Here is a 19,019-nt window from a genome sequence, read left to right as displayed (position 1 = left end):
ATGGAAATTGAACTTGTTACCCTACAGATCATTACCACCATGGTACTCTTCTCTAACTGAGCCCAAGTTGCTGAATGTATATATAGGTGGCTTTATTTTTTTTTTTAATTTTTATTTAATAATTACTTTATATGGACAGAATCCATGCCAGGGTAATTTTTTTTTTTTACAACATTATCCTTTGCACTCATTTCTGTTCCAATTTTTTTCCCCTCCCTCCCTCCACCCCCTCCCCTAGATGGCAAGCAGTCTATAGGTGGCTTTAAAAGAAATGATTCCATTCAATGATTCTCAAGTACTGTTCTTATTATCCTGGGCCTTAGTTCCTTAGAGATGTGACAGAAAGCCATATTACTAAAAGTTCAATCTAAAGCACAAGCTCTTCCAAAGGTGATTAGCAGGTCATCTTCAGATATGCAGGCATAAATGCACTCTTGATTTTAAGCTAATTCACAAATACAGACAGAGCAGAATGAATCTCTGCTAGGTACCTATACCAAGCACAATGTCCGGCACTAGTAAGTACCTAGTAATACTTAATTACTGCTTTAATTAAGTTAATTGAGGCAGATCAGTGAAGTGGTAGAAAAAGTACTGACTCTAAAGTCAGGAAGAACTACGTTAAAATTCAGTTGCAGACATTTACTAATCTCGGTCAGCTTTCCTTTCCTCATCTGTAAAATGGGAATAGTAACAGCACCTACTTCCCAGAGTGGTAAAGAGTTAATATATGTAATGCACTTGGCAAACCTTCAAATGCTATATAAATGTTAGTTATTACTGTTATTTTGCTAGCCTACCTAGAATTCAAAGAGAAAAGTTAATGAGGATGACAACCACAACAATGACACTGTATTTATACACTGCCTCTCTCCAAGGATCTCAAAAAAAGCAAATCTTATCATTAAAATAACAAGCCCACTGCCAAAGTCACAACAACAATAATTAGTAATCACATTTATGTTTTCAAATGGCTTCAGGAATACTAATGAGGCTTTCACCATCCCACACAAAGTCCCACTTTGGAGAAAGAGAGAAGCTACAGAAGGATAAAATGTGTTTCACTTAGATCACCAACAGCAGATTTCAACCTCAAAAAGTTGCTCCCTTCAGCCCCAGGCAGAAATGCCCCAGGACCAAAAATGCCAGCCCTCTCTGCCAACTTCACAGGGCCCTCAGCATGCTTTAACAGATTTTTTTACCCTAGACTGTGAGGAAAAGATGTAAGCCAATGCCCTAATAATAGTTTGTAAACTTTCCAACGTTATATATTCAATAAGTTATTATGATTATGTAGGAAGGCAGCACAATATAGGGGACTGAGCATTAATTAGTGTGTTAACTGGAAGAGTTAAAGTTTCAGCTATACTACTTATCAAGTATTTATTCTTGGGAAAAACCACTTGACCTTTTTAAGCCTCAGTTTCCTCACAGGCAAAATAGGAACAATATTATTTATACTAATTCCCTTGGGTTGCTGTGAGGAAAGAGCTTTGGAAGTATGAATTATGTACCACTGGTGTGAAAGCCAAGAGAATTCTAAAATAGTACTTTTAAAAAAAAAAATCACCATATGGACTGACCCTCAAACTCTGCCCTAAATTCAACTGGCCTCCAAGGAACCAGAAACAGCTAGACAACATTCTCGGGAAAGGGAACTTTTGAAGTCCTATCTCTTGCATAACAGACAGAATTTTGGATTTATTCAGACCTTCTCCAGGGATCCTGCAAATATTCTCCCATGTTGGCCCAATTAACACATGCCATGCTTCTGTCTGAGGTCAAACCACAGACTCTTGTTCAATTTTGTCACATTTTACCAGTTCATAATCTTATAGGATCCTCCTTAGGATTTTTCTACCTATTACCAATAGACATCACACATAACCAGGGTCAGAAATCCTACTTGTTTAAGCATTCTTCCTCCACTTAATCCCAGCCAACAGACAATTCTGAAAAGGAAGAAGCCTAAGGACATGCCAATTTAGCCTTAGTTCCTCGGATCCAAATCACATCCTCAAAACACCATCTTCCTGGGAAGAGGAGACACTGGTTGGAAAGGCGAGAGTCTGTTGTAAGAGAGGGGGCAGGCTGATGCCAACTGGACTAGAGGTTTTATATCCCCACTGCAAGAGATTCTAGCCCTTCTCCTGGAGATGCAAGCTTCAGGCCTGACAAGGAAAGTAATGGAGTGGGAAAGAAGGGATTGTACATGCACAGTCAACCAGCAGGAGAAAATAGAAGCAGGACCACAGGGAATTACTTAAAACTTTGTTTCAAAGCACTTCTCAGTTAATGATTTCTTCCTGCATCCCTATGAAATAGGATACAAATAGAAGCTGAATGCTACAAATGGAAAAACCAAGGCACCAAAAGGTTATAAAGTCTAGTCCAAAGCCACCCAGCACGTCAGTGGCAAATTAAGGAAGAGAATCCCAATCCCTTGATTTATCTGCCTGTACTCAGTCTATGAGACCTGTTTCTTAAAGTTAACTGTCCCCCCATCTGGTGTCATTCACTTGGGGGTCTTAAAAACTGTAACAGCTGGAAAGGAATCTGGCAAAAAAGGAATGGGGCCCAGTTGAGGCATTCTAAGGTAGAAAGGAGCAGAGGGAAACAACTATCTGTTGAAAATGTTAGAGACATCATGCAGAGTTAAACATGTGTTAGCTATGTGACAGAAAGAGGAGAAAAACAGAAAAGGAGAATTGACAAATCTTAGTAAATAAATGGGATCTCACTACCTCCTTGTTTGCTACTGAAAGATGTAGAATAAGCTAATAAAATCTCTCAACAGCAGAGCAGCCAAGAAGATGCTTGATGCTGATGTTTAAGTTTTTATTAAATCCTAATGCCCATTATCAGGGTGTAATTTCTATCAACTCAACAATAAACATATTAACTGTAGTGCAGTGGCACCAAACTCCATTAGAAACAGGATCACTAATCTGTATATAAAAATCCCTGCAGGTCATCTCTTGACTTAATTTTAAAATATAACATTATTTCCATTTTATTGTATTTCTATTAATTTTGTTAAATATTTCCCATAATTGGTTCTTCCAGCACTGAAGAGTACTGTGGGTCACATGGTAGGCAAGTGTGACACTTCCAGTACAAAGCATTGTCAGTTATTAGGAGAGACAGATAAAGAAAACATAGTGCCTGCTTTCAAGAGCTGCCAATAGGGAAATGAAGAGACATACAGAAATAACTTTAGGAAAAAAACAGAAAATAAGTGTTTGTACTAAGTGCTATGATAGTTCTGAGGAAAAAGAAAAAAATTATTTCTTTAGTAGAGAGGATGAGGAGAGATTCATTGAAGAAGTATCATTTTATCTATGCTTTAAAGGATTGGTGGATTTACAATAGAAATAGATGAAGACTAGCAGCAGATACAAAAATTCAGAAACAAGAAAGTATAGTATGTGTCCTCAGAACAATAAGCAATGCAGTTTGGATGAAGTATGTAGTAAATGAAGGTGAATGGTATGAGATAAAATTGCAAAACTAGGTTAAAGTCAAGCATAGTGGTCCTGGGATATCAAGTATTACTATGGTCTTAATATAGCAGGCTACAGGGAGATCAGAAGATTAATCTGCTATCAACAAAACAGATTACAGGAGAAAGAGGTGAGAAGCAAGGAGAATGATTAAGAGACTGTTGTAATAGCCGTTTTTATACTACCTGGACCACTCTGAAAGTCCTATTTTTAGAAACCAAAACATTTTAAATGCACTAAGGAGCTGACTTAAAAAAAAAAAAACCCAAATAGAGTATTTTGCAATGTGAGAAATCATGTTGAATTTATATGTATCAAAAGTTTTGATTTTTTGCATACTACACATACTGTAAGGCATACAAAATATTTTTTTCTACCTAATGTATACCAATCTACTTAAAGGAAAGGGCATAGAACACCTTAGCAAGCAACTACCTATTCCAGAAACAGGGTTGACTCTGGACAGAAACACATTAAACTCCCAGGTTAATCATTCTTAAAAAGTCGGTGAATGTTTTAAAGTAAATTTCACTGACAGCAAAACAATGCTGCAGGAAATACAGGATTCAAATCAGGGAGAAAGAGTCCTATGGGAATGTTCTTCCAATTTCTTTTAAATGAACAAAATTGCAAAGCATAAACTTGAGCTCTTTTTCATCAGCCTTCTATAATTTTTTTAAAGTATTAATCAACAGCAATTTATTAATCATGGACTATCAGCCACTCACTGTACTACGTTCTGAGGACATAAGTATAAAGAATGAAACAATACCTACTCACAATGAGCTTCCATTCTAATGAGACATTTAATAAATATATATAGAAAAGGTATATAAAAGGCATAAAGTAAATACAAATATTTGCAAAGTAAATATGTTAGGTTGGAGTAGGCCTTACCCATTGTGGGATGAGAAAAGGCTTCATGGAGAAGTCTATGCTGCATTTTAGAGGAAGAGAGGGACTCTGGGAGGAAGTGTAGAAGAATATGTATTCTAGGCTCTAGGGATAGCCTGTACAGAGACATTGGAAGAGGGAGTGTTCAACTAGTGGAACAAGCTAGTACAATGAATAAAGAGATCCTTTTTTAGAAAGAACTAAAGATTTGATACAGAATTGCTTAAAAAAAATAAAACTTAATCAATTCACTCATACCCATTTTAGGGAGGGTGGCATTGTAAATGAGCCTAATGAAAAGGAAGGAGCAGCAGTCAGATATGCAAAACTAAAGCTGAACATGCCCTCCTGGGGACTTTTTCTTTTGAAGTTCAATCTGTCCTCAGCCAACCAGAGAGGACTAGAAGGCCAAGGGGAACATAAAAGTTCGGAACAGGAGCAGCTTTGACTTAACCATTCCAAGAAAACACAGCTGCCCCTGTTTAAGAACCAAATAGACTACCTTAGCTTTATACTCACACTCTTTCAGTGTCCCAGACCAAAAAGATCAAGGGTAAGGTCCTGAATTAATACAACGGGCTTGGTGAGACTTTCTAAGATCTAACATAAATGACAAGGGAATAGGCAGTGACCTTTCACTCTTTCCACAGGAAACAAGAGTCATAACATGGCTAATATGGGAATGTTTTGCTTGAATATGCACATTTGTTCCTTTTTTTCTCCTTTTTGGTTAGAGAGGAACAGAAAATTTGAAGAAGGGAGGACAAAAGGGAGATTTTGAAAAAAGCTTGATAATTGAAAAAAATGAAAATAAAAAAGAGGTATGGGCCATGGATAACAAATCAACTTAATTCTATCTAGCATTAGAAGTATCAATTTTGAGATCTTCAAGCAGAGGCTAGGTGAATACCTGTCAGAGTCCTCGTAAATAGGATTTGTGATTTGGATGTGGATTAGACTAGATGACCTCTGAATCTAAAGTCTACAAATACTAACAGGCCTGATTTGCCAAAACATCTACATACCATCACCAAGAACCAAGTAAAGCATCGATGGACAAAATCCATGAGGAGAAAGAGAACTGTGCCAGCTGTGACTGCACTATAAATTCCAGGTGAAAGACAAAAAAGAACAACGATAGGGACTTCCATAAAGATTACATTTTTAAAAGTGAAAACTCCCTTCAAACTGGACTCACATGGCTTCAGAAGAGAAAGTGAGGCTGGTGACTTTGCACAACCCTCCCCTGACTTAAATCAGTTCACGGCATCACCTCCCGATGTCATGGTCCTCTTCTAGAACAAAGGACAAATAACTATAACATTTTTTTAAAAATGAAAACTTCTCCCAAATGGGTATCCAATGACTGGAGCATGGCTGAACAAAATGTGGCATATAAGTGCAACAGAATGGTATTGCACCATAAGAAATAACAAATACAAGTAATTTTGAAAACCAAGGAAATCGTAAATAAATTAAAGCAGAGTAGGCAGAACCAGAAAAGTAACAGCTACAATTATGCAAACAAAAAGAACAATACAAAGTAGCTGAATTTGAGATAATCATAATTACCAATCTTGAACCTGCCTAGTAGATGAGGAAACACACTTCTCACCTTTTGTTGGAGAAGTCTGGGACTATGGGTGAAGAACATGACATTTGTTTAACTTTTTCTTTATTACAAGAGTGCTTAACGGTGGTTTTAGAAAAACTAGAAATTGATATAAAAGACAAAGGGCATCAATAAAACTTAACTGCATGCTGTAGATAAAGGAAGAAATACTATTTGCTGATGTTGGTGCTGTCATAAAACATAACTTTATCTTGGTTGGAGTCAAAGATTTTCCCCATGTCACAATGCTATGATAAGTGATACTTCATGGATGAGGGTGGTTTTTCTTTTATTTAGGTGTTAAATCACATTAAACAAAAGCATAAATGGTTTCATTCTCAGTTTGGAAGAGGATGTATTGCTCCTTACAATGTTCCTGATCCATTTCCTTCTTTAACAACAACAACAAAAGATCCAAAATCTAATTCATTTTATGTCACCCATACTTCACTCTAAGCAAATGAGGTCAAATTCTAAGGCAGGATGGTACAAGCCCATACAGGAATAATTAGAGATACAAAACTACCAATGATAACTCATACAAACTATTTTTATCAGGAAGTAAAGTAGATTAATGGGTTATTAATGCAAACTTTAACTTTGGAGCCAGTGGATCCAATCCAAGTTTGAGGCCTGGCTATTAAAGTTCACTACATTATCATATCGAAGTAATGAAAAAGCACTGGACTTGAAGCCTGGAGACCTAGTATTCATTAATGGCTTATTTATGCAAATTAAGACAATTCTGAGGTACCACTAACACATCTCTCAGATTGGCTAAGATGACAGGAAAAGATAATGATGAATGTTGGAGGGGAAGTGGGAAAGCTTGCATTGTTGGTGGAATTGTGAACTGATCCAACCAATCTGGAGAGCAGTTTGGAGCTATGCCTAAAGGGCTATCAAACTGTGCATATCCTTTGATCCAGCAGTGTTTCAACTGGGTTTATATCAGAAAGAGATCTTAAAAGGAGGGAAAGGAACCCACATGTGTGAAAATGTTTGTGGCAGCCCTTTTTGTGGTGGTAAGAAACTGGAAATTGAATGGCTGCCCATCAGTGGGAGAATGGCTGAATAAGTTATGGTATATGAACATTATGGAAGATTATTATTCTATAAGAAATGATTTCAGAGAGAAACCTAGAGACTTACATGAATTCATGCTAAGAGAAGCGAGCAGAATCGGGAGAACATTGTACATGGCAACAGCAAGATTATATGATGATCAATTCTGATGGATGTGACTCTTTTCAACAATGAGATGACTGAAGGCAATTCCAATGATTTTGTGATGAAGAGAACCATCTAAACCCAGAGAGAAGACTACGGCAACTGACTGTGGATCACAACATAACATTTTCATTCTTTTTGTTGTTGTTTGCTTGAATTTTGTTTTCTTTCTCATCTTTTTTCCTTTTTGATCTGATTTTCCTTGTGCAGCAAGATAATTGTATAAATATGTATGCATATATTGGATTTAACATATTTTTTTTTAACATATTTAACATATATTGGATTACTTGCCATCTACGGAAAAGGGTGTGGGAAGGGGAGGACATGTAGAACACAAAGTTTTGCAAGGGTCACTGTTGAAAAAGTATCCATGCATAAGTTCTGAAAATAAAAAGCTTTAATTTAAAAAAAAAAATTGGATTATTTATAATGTCAAGAAAATCACAGCATCTGATAACTTTTGTCTGACCTTGGAAGAATGAAGTCTAGAAGTTTTGCTGAAAACTGACTACCTAAGATCAAAATGAAAGAATAAAATCTGATGGCTATGGTTTTGAAAAACTACTAATTAGCATTTTTTGTTAACAAACCTGAACAGAAACATCCAAATCCTTGAGGTTCAGAGCTGGTGGCTGGACTAAAACAACTTTCAAGACAACCTCCATTCTTATCCGGCACTTCTATAGTTCTCTATATTGGCCTGGCACTTTACAATCACTAATGTCTCCTTGCAAATACAATATCAGTGCTCTTTAATCCCATTTTTCAGATGGGGAAACTGAGACCCAGAAACATTATAAGACTTAAGTGCCATGAGTCACAATGTCTTTTAAAGTAATGGATCAAACCAAAATTTATCTCTTTTGAGTCTGAGTGAAACCAGACTTACATTCTCAGAATCAATTTTCAACCTTGTAATCATCTTCAATCTCCACTCAAGTCCATTCTGGTGCTTTGTGGCATGGAGGTAAGAGGTGACCCTGAGCTCTTAAAGGTTATGCCAGTAGATTCCACCAAGATGGAAAAGGTATATCTGTTGTCTAAAAAAAAGTCAAATTCTTTTGGAGAGGCTGGCAAGAGAGTGATCATGATTTTTATGGCCACAACAACTTACCAAGATTATGTATGAAGGTGAGAAGGGATTGTGACCTATATTGGTGGAGTGAGAACCTATACCAATAAAATTATTATTCTTTGCAGTGCTAAAATAATTCTACTCCAAGTATTTCTTTGAGACTGAGATTTCTCTTAAGTTATGGTTAGCCCACAGGCAACGTCTGTTGGCAAGGATTTCTCAATTCATTCACTGAGTCATCTGGATTTATGTGCTGGAGAAGAAAGAGGAAATAGGTCTCTTTGAAATAATAGGTACAATGGCAGGGAAAGCATTCTCAGAAGCTCAAAAATGAAACTTGAAACCTAGTCCTAAGTTGTGAAGACTCAGAGGAGCTGACAGAAGTTTTGCTTTTCTGGTCTAGAATTGTTAATGACTACAAAAAATCTATAAGGTAAACAAGTCCCATCTACAATTTCTCTTACAATCTTAGAACTCACAGCAAATAGTTAGAGGAAGGTATAGGAGATGGAACTTGAGATTTCTGACTCATCCCACAGAGAGGTCTAATACAGGAAGGGCCACACAATTTAAAGAAAAAAGGAAAATGAAATACTAGGTCTCCAGGTGTCAAGTCCAGTGCTTTTTCATTACTTTGATATGATAATGTAGTGAACTTTAACAGGCCTCAAACTTGGATTGGATCCAGTGGCTCCAAAGTTAAATACTCCTCACCACACCTCTCTTCCAGATCAAGTTTTGAAACCTGATTACCTTTTTCATTCAACCCACGAGGGAAAAATAAATATCTTAAAATTACCTCAAAGCTCAAGAAACATGGGGGTGAGGATTGCAGGATAAGGAGGGGAACTGACAACTTTTTTGAGAAATGCAGAAGAGAAACAGAAGGAAAAGTTCCTATAGAACTGACCACTCAGTCACTTTATGGGAGTCATAAAGTCAGAGAAATCAGGAAGCCTACAAGGATTGTCTTCAATTGGGTGCAGACACACTAGTGTCTCTTTAAAACAATCATTATCAACTTGTTTGCCTTGTGATATCTTCCAGTCCCCATTCAAGCATGTCTTTCAGGCTTTCTTACTAACAACCAACATCAAAGTCCTAGATCCTGGGGAAAGACTTAGTAGAAAGCAGCCATTGTGGCTTCCTCTCAACTACTTGAGTGGGGAGGGAAAGGGGGATGGGGTGTTAAAGAAATCCAAACCAAACTGAATAAAATTATCAGATAATTAACAAGAGTAGGAGAGTTTGCAAATCATCATTCAATCCTATAAAAATTAGATATAGACAGATACATAGATGAGTGTTGAGAAGAATGGAGAAATGACCTTGGAGAGGAGCCATAATGAAGACACAGGCAAAAGTAACACAAAAGCCTAGGCCTTGACAAAAATATACCTATCAGAGTGAAAATACACCTATCAGGATGGTGGGTATGGAGGACTCACAGGTGTGGAGTCCAAAGTTCTTGAGAGAGGGGATGAAGATAACAACCCCAGAGCAGTCAGCATACTGAGAAGACAGCAAGAAGTTTTAACATTTAAGATTTATCCTTTAATAGGCCCAAACTTTAGCCCTTTTCTTAGGCATATCTTTGTTATTAGGACTATAATGGTTCCTAGATATGCTACTTCAGCAATTTCAAATTAGGATTCCTCTCCTAACAAACACACCATTATTGCAAAAGAGGAATAGCAACACCCTAATACCTGGGAAAAGTCTACATCTTTGAATACAGGGAATTCTAGAAGCTATCTTGTAAAAATTTTAGGCCAAAGAACAATGAAATACAAGCAAAAACCCTGCACTGGAAGGGGCTCCTCTGTCTGACCTTGCTTCACCATACTCAGCATGCTATTTAATACATGGAACATCTCAACACCAAGCAGAAGAACCCAAAGAAACAATTATAGACTACAAAGGTGATTCACCTAGAGTGCCATGTCCAGCACTAAAACAGCAGCAGCTGACTTTTATATTGTATTTTATGACTGTAAAGTACTTTTTCATATGATCCATACAACAAGCTTGTGAAATAGATATTATCTTCATTTTACAGAAAAGCTAATTGAGCTTTGGAGAGGTCAAGTGTCTTGTGTAAGGGTCACAGCCAGTATGCAGATTGCATAACCAAGCCCTTTCAACTAGACCTTGGTTGGTTGATTGATTCAAAGAATAAAAAGGAACACACAGCAATTCCCTGAAAAGGAATAAAAAGGGGCAAGCTGATATCTACACATCCATTGGGCAAGACTATGTATCTGTATATTTCCCCATTACCTACGTGACTCACTTTGAGACTATAATTAAAAGATCAGTTAAGACAAGAAACCTAGAAAAAGCTAAAGTAGGAAGAACAGAAGGTGGACAAAGTCAACTCAGACACATCTACCCTGACCCAAGAGATACAAAGGCAGTCATTTTTCATTATTTCCCTCAGAGCAAATAATGGGGCCTTCTACCCATTTACTTCTCTCATGCCAATAAATGATCCTAAAAAGAATGAACTATTGCTTGGCCCAGATCTGCCTTGAGTTCCAAAAGAGAGATAATCACTCCTAAAGAATAAAAATGCTAGCATTTCAAATCATTTCAAATCATTTCAAAATCAATTATCCATAATTTACTATAATCCAGAAACATGTAATATATTCAGAGAAGTTCACAGATTACTAAAGTTAGAAGTGACCTGTTTGATAGGTGAAGAAATAAACACAAATCCTGAATGGTGACTCAACTGGCTCAACATTTTACAATTAATGGAGTAGCACTAGAAACTGGATCTTATAACTCCTAACCTAATCTCTTTCCCTGGTCCCACATCTTTCACAAATGTGAAGTCAATTCTACAAAGGTTTAGTAAGCACCAAATATTCCACGTGCAGCATTGGACAATGGTGAATACGAAGATAAAACTCAACTTCCCTCATAGTTTCCATTTTAATGGAACACACAACATGTCCAAAAAACATGAGTTCACAGATTGAAAGCTGAAAGAAAATCATCTAGTTCCACTTTGACACTGCCCAGGATCACAAAACTATAAAGCATCAAAGGAAAAATTCCATCTCAGTTCTCCCTGATTTCCTAAGTTCTACTCTTTTCACATCACCACAATGTATCTAATTAAATAATTACAAAATGTATACAAAGTAATCATATGTATAAAAGGTAGCACCTGAGATTCCAAGTATCCCGGGGAAAAGAAACAAATTTTTCAGGGATTATTCATATTTGCTAAATTATAATTCTCTCTGATTTAATAGATAACTAGACCAAAGAGGGACCAAGAAGTGAATTGTTCATTCAACAGATCTCAGCTGAGAATCACTAAATGTCTGTAGTAGCTATTGTTGGGAATTTAGGAGCATAAAATACTATTCCTGTTATATCACTGAGCATACCAAGGTCAGAAGAGAATTAAATCACAAGTGTGATGTTTAACAGGTAATAATGTTACTACCACCTTGCGTTAATATAAGAACTTTTTTTCCCCTGTGAATTCAAATTACTTTCATTTGTCTTTCCAACATCTCTCCATTCTTAATAAGAAAGCAGCAAGATATAGTAGAACAGATCTTTAGGATGAGACTTGAGAGACATGATTCTGCAATAACTGAAGAGATTTTATCTTTATCTGTCTGCTCTTCTGTCAAATGGGTGGCTTTGGATCTTTAAAACTCAGTCTTTGAAGAGCAAAAGCAAGTATTAAAATCTCTACTTAAGAGAGAGGCTGAAGAACACAGAGGTCATGCCTCCTTGCATAAAATCATATAGCCATTGAATCTCGAGTCTAGGAACGAAGAAGTCCTGATTCTCCACAAACAACTAATTTTCCACTAGGTCACACACCAAGTATAATACAATCCAGTCTGCTCAACAATAAGAAGGTTGGAAAGATAAGCAGCTTGGGGGATGCTCAGACTTGGAAGGGAAAGAAGAGGATAAATTTTAGACAAGTGAAGCACAAAGGCACACATGACCCTAAGACCTGGTTTAAGTTGATTCCCTGCAAGATCAGCTTCCACCAGGCATCTGTTCATCATGGAGTCATCTTAACCTCATCTACTGGATGACAGGTTCACTCTTTCTGTAAGGCACTAGAAAATAATATTGTTCTCTACCCTCTCCCCCTATGAGTTACTTAAAACTGAAAAAAAGATATTACTCCCTATTCTCCCCTGTCCACTCCTCCACACAAACTAAACTGACTTAATATCCTGATGCTGGTATTAGAGGGGCAATTTCCATATTTGCCAAGGTCAAGTTAATAACAATCATAATAGTTCAAATTTATACAGGACTTCATGAGTTATAAAACTTTCCTTAAAAAAAAAAAACAAACAAACACAAAATAAACAAAATCCAGGGAGGGCCCCTTTCAGAGATAAGAAAATTGAGTCTTACAGAGGACAAATGACTCATTTAAAGTCCCCCTGAGGATCAGTAGCAGAAGCTGGACTTGCACGAAAATCGTCAGACTCCCAATCCTGTGTTCTTTCCACCACACCACTCAGAGGAAGCAGCTAAATAAATTACTTCTGAGATTCCACAAATGAAATATTCTGAGTAGAGACCCAGTTTCATAGAAATCAGTGACCCAGATCAGAGTATACTTTTCCTCACCCTGTCCTAGCACAGATCCCTACATAAAATTTCACTAGTCCAAGTCACAAACTCCAAACATTTCCAGGGAAATCCATTCTAGACCAAAAGTTCATTTTTGGGGTCCCTAAAACCACTTACTTAGTCCCATCATTTACAGTAAAAACCAATGGACTTCACTTCTCTAGTTGAATTTCCAGATCTAGTCAGGCTCAGGCCTGATTTACCCTTCCTAAAACAAAGATAGTTCATTCTCTGCCTTTCTCCACTAGAATGGCCTCTTTATGTTGCTATCCCGGAAGAACTCTGAAGCCCAAGGGCTATGGCATTACCCCCATGACCCTGGTAAATGTTGTTTTAATCAATACTAAGTTCTTCAGAAACATTGCAAGGTGCCCTTCGCCTGCAAAGACAAACTGGGAAATAAGAAAAGAGGAAGAACTGGAAGTCACCACACAGGATGGGCCCCCTAGCCTGTGGGGCCTCCAACAGTTCCTGGAGTCACAGACTATGGACGTGGAAAGAAGACTGATACTTCCTTTTATGTTGACTTAGGGAACTATAAACCTAGATTGACTGGTTCCCCTCCCCCTTTCTTCAAAAAATAAATTAATAAATAAAAACAGTATTTGAGGAATAAGGACAACCAAGGACAGGCAGGAGGTGAGAGCACCCAGTAGGAGAAACACCTTCTGTCTAGCCCCTGGAGCTTTCCAGGTGACATCTAGTCAGAGGCTACAGCAATCCTACCTCAGGCCATTTGTTCTGGCCCAAGCTCAAAAATGTCTGCCCCCGGCTCCCTGCCCTCGAAGCCCCAGGGTTACTAAAGGGCGGGCTGGCCCCCTGCCCCGCTCTCCCCCAAGGCTGCTCTGCCCACCGCATGGGCGCCGAAGCATCTGCTCCATCCTCAGGGACCCAAATCCCCGAAGCTGAGTCAGGAGCCCACACCTGCCCGCGCTGGGCTGCGGGGACCAGCTGCTGCCCGCCACCAGCTCCGGGGCATCCTTCTCCTCTCCCTTCCTCTCCTCTCCCTCTCTCCCGAGAAGACGGGCAAGTTCAGCGAGACGACAGCAACAGTAACAACAGGCTCGGGTCATAAATAAATTAGCACTACCTCCTGCCGACTTTTCGGGATGCCCAGGAGCGCCGGGAGCGGCGAGACGGACTGACGGATGGACAGAGGGCTGGACGGAGCTCGCGCCGGGCGGGGTTGCCCGGGGCCGGGACTGCAACAGTTTCACTTAGCCCGCGTTTCCTCCTGGTCCCAGGTCCCGAGCTCCGGCGGCCGGAGGGAGGGCCGGGGGCGGGGAGGGGGTGCGGAGGGGAGGGGCCTGGCTGCGATGCGGATCCCCTCCCTCCTTTCCTCCCTCCCTCCTCCCCGGCCCGGCCCCGGCGCGCGGCGTCGGACAAGGCTGGGCTCGGCGGCCCGGCGTTGGGACCCCCGGGGGAGCCGAGGCGGCCAGCGAAGGCCCCGCCTGAAGCCCTCAGAGCTCCGACTCCGGAACGCACTCACCCGCGCAGTCCGGAGGCGCCTGCGGACGCCCCGCGGCCCCGGGCCCCCCAGCCCAGCCGGGCCCGGCCCCGATCCCGGGCCTCCCTCTACCAGCGGTTGGGCGCCGCGCCACAACTTCTGCCTCCGGAGAGAGCAGCGCCGCCCCTGCCGGCCGCCCGCCCGCCCGCCTGCCTCCCTCCCCGCGCCGCAAGTCTGCTAGATGCCGCTCGTCCGGCCGTTTTGGAAACTGTTTCCTCTGCCTCAGCCTGAGGAGCCTAGCAGAGCGCGCTCGGGAGTCCAGAAACCCGGCCTTACGCCGCCTCCGTAGCGTAGCCCCCCATAAGGGGTCCGGCAACTACGGCGCGCCGGGAGCGAAAGCGACTCTGTGAATCGCGCGCCGAGACTACAAACCCCAAACAGCTAGGGGGAGGCCGGAACGGAAGCTGGCCATCCTAGGACTTGTCGAGGCATGCTGGGAGTTGTAGTTCTTATGGCAGGTTGCCTCTCTTAAATTCCGGAGTAGGGATGGATGTTCTTCATCCCGTTACAGAGCTCTAGGTACTGGAGGAGCTAGTAGAGGGAGAACAAGGCTGTCCAGGATTGGACCTTAAGGAAAGTTCATGTGATGAGATTGTGACTATATAGCTCAGGATGCTCTTTGGGGGTGGAGAATGGGGCAAGGAGGAGCAGGACAACTCTAAGCGCCTCAGACCATCCCAACGGGATACCCTGTCCATTCGATCCTGCTCCAAAGGCATCCCTCCCCCAACTTTTCCCTCAGGAACTTTCTGCCTCCTCAGCGCTCTCTGCACGTTTGCCCCAGCCCCAAGGGACAGCACCCTCACTTCTCTAGCCCCAAAGACTAATCTGTCTCCCTAGTACCTCCACATCCCCAGCCCCAAGGCCCCTCTGCTTCCTGAAAGTCTCCCACATCGATCAGCCTCAGGGACCTCCATCTCCTTAGCCCCCTCCCATATTCACCTCAGCTTTAGAGACCTACCTGCTTTCTCAATCCCAACTGTCCCCTTCCTCCCTGGCATTATCCCCAAGGATTCCCCCTCTCTTCCTTGAGCCCACACATCCCAGTCCCAAGGACCCCTCTATTCCCTCAGCACCCCCACATTTCCCTGCACCTTCATTCCAGCTTCAGCAGCCACCCTTGTCAACGGCCATCCTTTTCAACTCCCGTAGGCCCTACTTCCTTTTCTCATTAACTCCAAGGATTTCCTCTGCCTCCTCAGTGCTTCCACTTTCCCAGTCCTAGGGATATCCTATCTCCTCAGAAATTCCTCCCAGTTCCTCCCCAACCCCCTCATTTTGCCTCCTCAAGCCTCTATCCCTTCTCTTCATTCTCCCAATCTTCCTCAGTCTTCATCTTTTTCAGACCTTACCCAAAATACATCTACTTCTTTGAAGCCCTTCATCTCTTCAGGGTCATTTTGCATTTTCATTCTGCCTCCCAGACCTTCTAAGGACTCATTCTGCCTCAAACCTTTCTCAGTCCCCTTCTGCCTTCTGTGTTAGCATCTTAGGAGGAACACTTTAACATCCCTCAATTCCCATTTGCTCAGAACTCTCCTAGCTTTCTCCTGCCTTTTCAGTCACCTTTCATTCTCTCTCTTTTTTAAATTTTTTTTTTATTATGAACTAGAAAACCATCAATAAATACTATCCAAAGAAGGGCAGAGAGGTGGACTGCATATGAAACTGTGAATAGATTATTCACATCTTGGTGTTTTTTTCATACACATTAAACTTAAATTGTAGTGCCAGAATTCCTCTTCTTTGGGAGGAGTAACACACTAGAAACATATCTGTCTGCCTTGCTAAGTATTGCTGTCATAAATTTAGGACTGAATCAGAACAAAAACTCACCTGTATCAAACTTGGCCCTCCAGCTTGATCCCTTACCACCAAATGCAGGTCACATGAAAAACATTCATAAATGGCAAATAATGAATACATCTATTTACCCAAATTAAGAGTGAACAGAAATCAAAGAAGTTATATAGATTAGAATATACCAGAAAATATCCAGAGTGAATAAGCTCTTCTGGTGTAAGCAGTGCATCTCAAAGAGATCCTAATCTCATCCAAAGGGAAATTTCTGAAGTCTCTAGAGAGGCAAGCTGAATGTTGAGGGACCACTTCCCTTATGTGTTTGTTGGGGAAAAAAAAAAAAAGTCTCTCCTTCCTGGAGTTGATCCCAAAGAGATTCTAGGAAGGAGACTCCATTATGCCCTCAGCTTCCTAATGTGTTTTATTCATATTAAGGGAGTTTGAGAGGAAAAAGAAAGGAGGAAAGAGTGCCACATTGACCCAAGGGGGATTAAGAAGGAAGATTGTGTTCCAGTATTCCTTAAGAGTATAGACCAAATGCTTTAGGCTTGGATATACCTTATTCTCCAAACACTTGGAACTAAAGTTTTTAATGTTAGTAATGGGGCCAGTTCCCTGGGAGTGGAAGAGAGTGGTATATGTCTTACCCCAAGCCTCAATTGCTCTAGTAAGGCCAGTAAATAAATTGTACTCAGTGACAGGTATCTTCACCAGCCCCTCAATCTACTGGTCATTGGGACTAAAAGTTCCCAGTCAGTAGAAATGTTTCTTCCCTCAGAGTTGTGAAAATATCCCTTCCAGGACTATTCACCCAATTCCCACTTCTAATGGAAGGGTGAAGATAAGCCTTTAGAAAAAATTATTTATTAAGGTGTCATAGAGCATTCCCTGAAAGATTGAGATTTGTTCTCTCACATATATACACAGGAGATCTATAGGAAGAATAGGCTGAAATGATAGAGGCATGTGTGTAGTAACATTTATGACCAAAAGCTAAAAACAACTTTTAGTTACTAGAAGTCCTTTCTCAGTTCCATAAGCAACATTGTTTTCTGGTAAAAGTGGATATGTTCCTTAAAGCTTGTTCCCTCTCTTGCAGGGCTACCTTGCTGTACACACTTAGCTAGGGCTCTTTCACCACTAGACTGATCCATTGCTTAACTAAACCACTACTCAATCGAATAATTGTCAAAGTTTCTTCTGCTATTTAAATCCCCCAAAGGTATCTTTAACTTGTGTGGTGAGCACTCATGATGTTACCTTTTTAACCCATTTAAAGAGGAAAAGGAGATTACAAGTACATTCTTATTTAAACATTTTAAAAAGGTAGTGATGTCTGCTGCCTTAATTGAAGTGAGGTTGTAGAACTTCAGTGAAAGTTGGGGCAACCGTTCCCCTAGGCTCCCTAAGATCAGGGCCACACAAGCTTTTTCTTTCACAAGGAAAGAGGCAGACAAGGCCTTTATTAGAGGGCAACAAAATATTGAAGAGATGCCTCCATTTTTCAACTGTAAAATGAGCTGGAGAAAGAAATGTAAAACTACTCTAATATCTTTGCCAAGAAAACCATAAATAGAGGTCACAAAGAATAGGGCATGATCGAACAACAACAGCAACCCCAGGCTCAGAACCCAAGTTTTCTGAATCCTTGTCTAGATTTTCTTCCACTAAATCCTGTAACTTCAAACCAGAATCCTGGAATATTACCCAAATATAGAAAGATTGGGGAGGGTAACTGAATTGGGAAGCCCTAACAGCTTGAAACCAAAGAGAAGAATAAATTCAAGTTATCTTTTTGTTTCTTTTTTCTTTTTTGCCCTTTTGTTTCAATAATTCAATTAAACAGTCAGTCAACAAGCATTTGTTAAAGGCTTACTACATGCCAGGTACTGTGCTGAAAAAATGGGAATATTAAGAAAGGCAAAAACATGGTTACTATTCATATGGAAGTCATATTCTAATGGAAGAGACAAAATGCAAACAACCATGTACATGCAAAATAGATGATAGATAGGTAAATAGTATAAAAAAGAGGTAATCTTAGAAGGACTGACCTAACGGGGAAGAGGAGGGGGGGTGGGGGTGGGGGTTGGGTTGAGTGGTTGGAATTTGGCAAAGGTCTCCTGAAAGACACAGGCTGAATCATGAAAAAAACTAAGGAAGACCAGGTGGATATAAGGTAGGAGAAATATAAAGGACAGCTATTAAAAAGGCAGAAAGTTGGGATACTGTTTACAATGCTATTAAATAGTTATTAGATAGCTTAATGCTATTAAACAAGTATTTAATAAAGGTCTGAGCAATGATAAGAAGACAAAAAGAAAAAAAAACTCTCTGCCCTCAAGAAGCTTTCATTCTACATGAAACATAACTTATGACCAGAGAAGTAAGTACAGGATAATTGGCGGAGGGAGAAAGAATGTTAACTAGAGGGATGAGAAAAGTTGTATGATAGGAGGTGTGCTTTAGGAACTGAGCCTTGAAAGAAGTCAGGGCTTCTAAGAGGCAGAAGTGAGGAAAAACTATTTTTTAGAAATGGGTGACCTCTTGAGCAAAGACTTGGAAGAGGAGGTAGAATAGGAACTGAGCCTTGAAAGAAGTCAGGGCTTCTAAGAGGCAGAAGTGAGGAAAAACTATTTTTTAGAAATGGGTGACCTCTTGAGCAAAGACTTGGAAGAGGAGGTAGAATATTGAATTAAAGAACAGCCAATGGTCAGGTATGACACATTGGAGTATTAAAAAAAGGATCATCTCATAAATAGGCTG

At 40.3% G+C, this 19,019-nt stretch overlaps 1 protein-coding gene across 3 annotated transcripts in view; it reads right to left on the bottom strand.

Annotated features, from left to right (window-relative positions):
- Window positions 1-18,308, bottom strand: part of CAPN15 (calpain 15) — a 99,031-nt gene extending 80,723 nt beyond the window's left edge. For 2 of the 3 annotated variants that reach the window (XM_051968959.1, XM_051968960.1), the window contains exon 1: window positions 14,037-18,307. The gene's annotated coding sequence lies outside the window, so the exon portion shown is untranslated. Of the gene's footprint in view, window positions 1-14,036 lie in introns of all 3 variants that reach the window. The other variant, XM_051968961.1, reaches the window with a different exon arrangement.
- Between the last annotated feature and the right edge of the window lie 711 nt (window positions 18,309-19,019).

This window comes from Antechinus flavipes, chromosome 1 (assembly GCF_016432865.1).
Source record: "Antechinus flavipes isolate AdamAnt ecotype Samford, QLD, Australia chromosome 1, AdamAnt_v2, whole genome shotgun sequence".
In the NCBI taxonomy this organism is placed as follows: domain Eukaryota; kingdom Metazoa; phylum Chordata; class Mammalia; order Dasyuromorphia; family Dasyuridae; genus Antechinus; species Antechinus flavipes.
The sequence above is the reverse complement of the archived record's forward strand: the minus strand, read 5'-3'. Positions and strand labels throughout refer to the sequence as shown.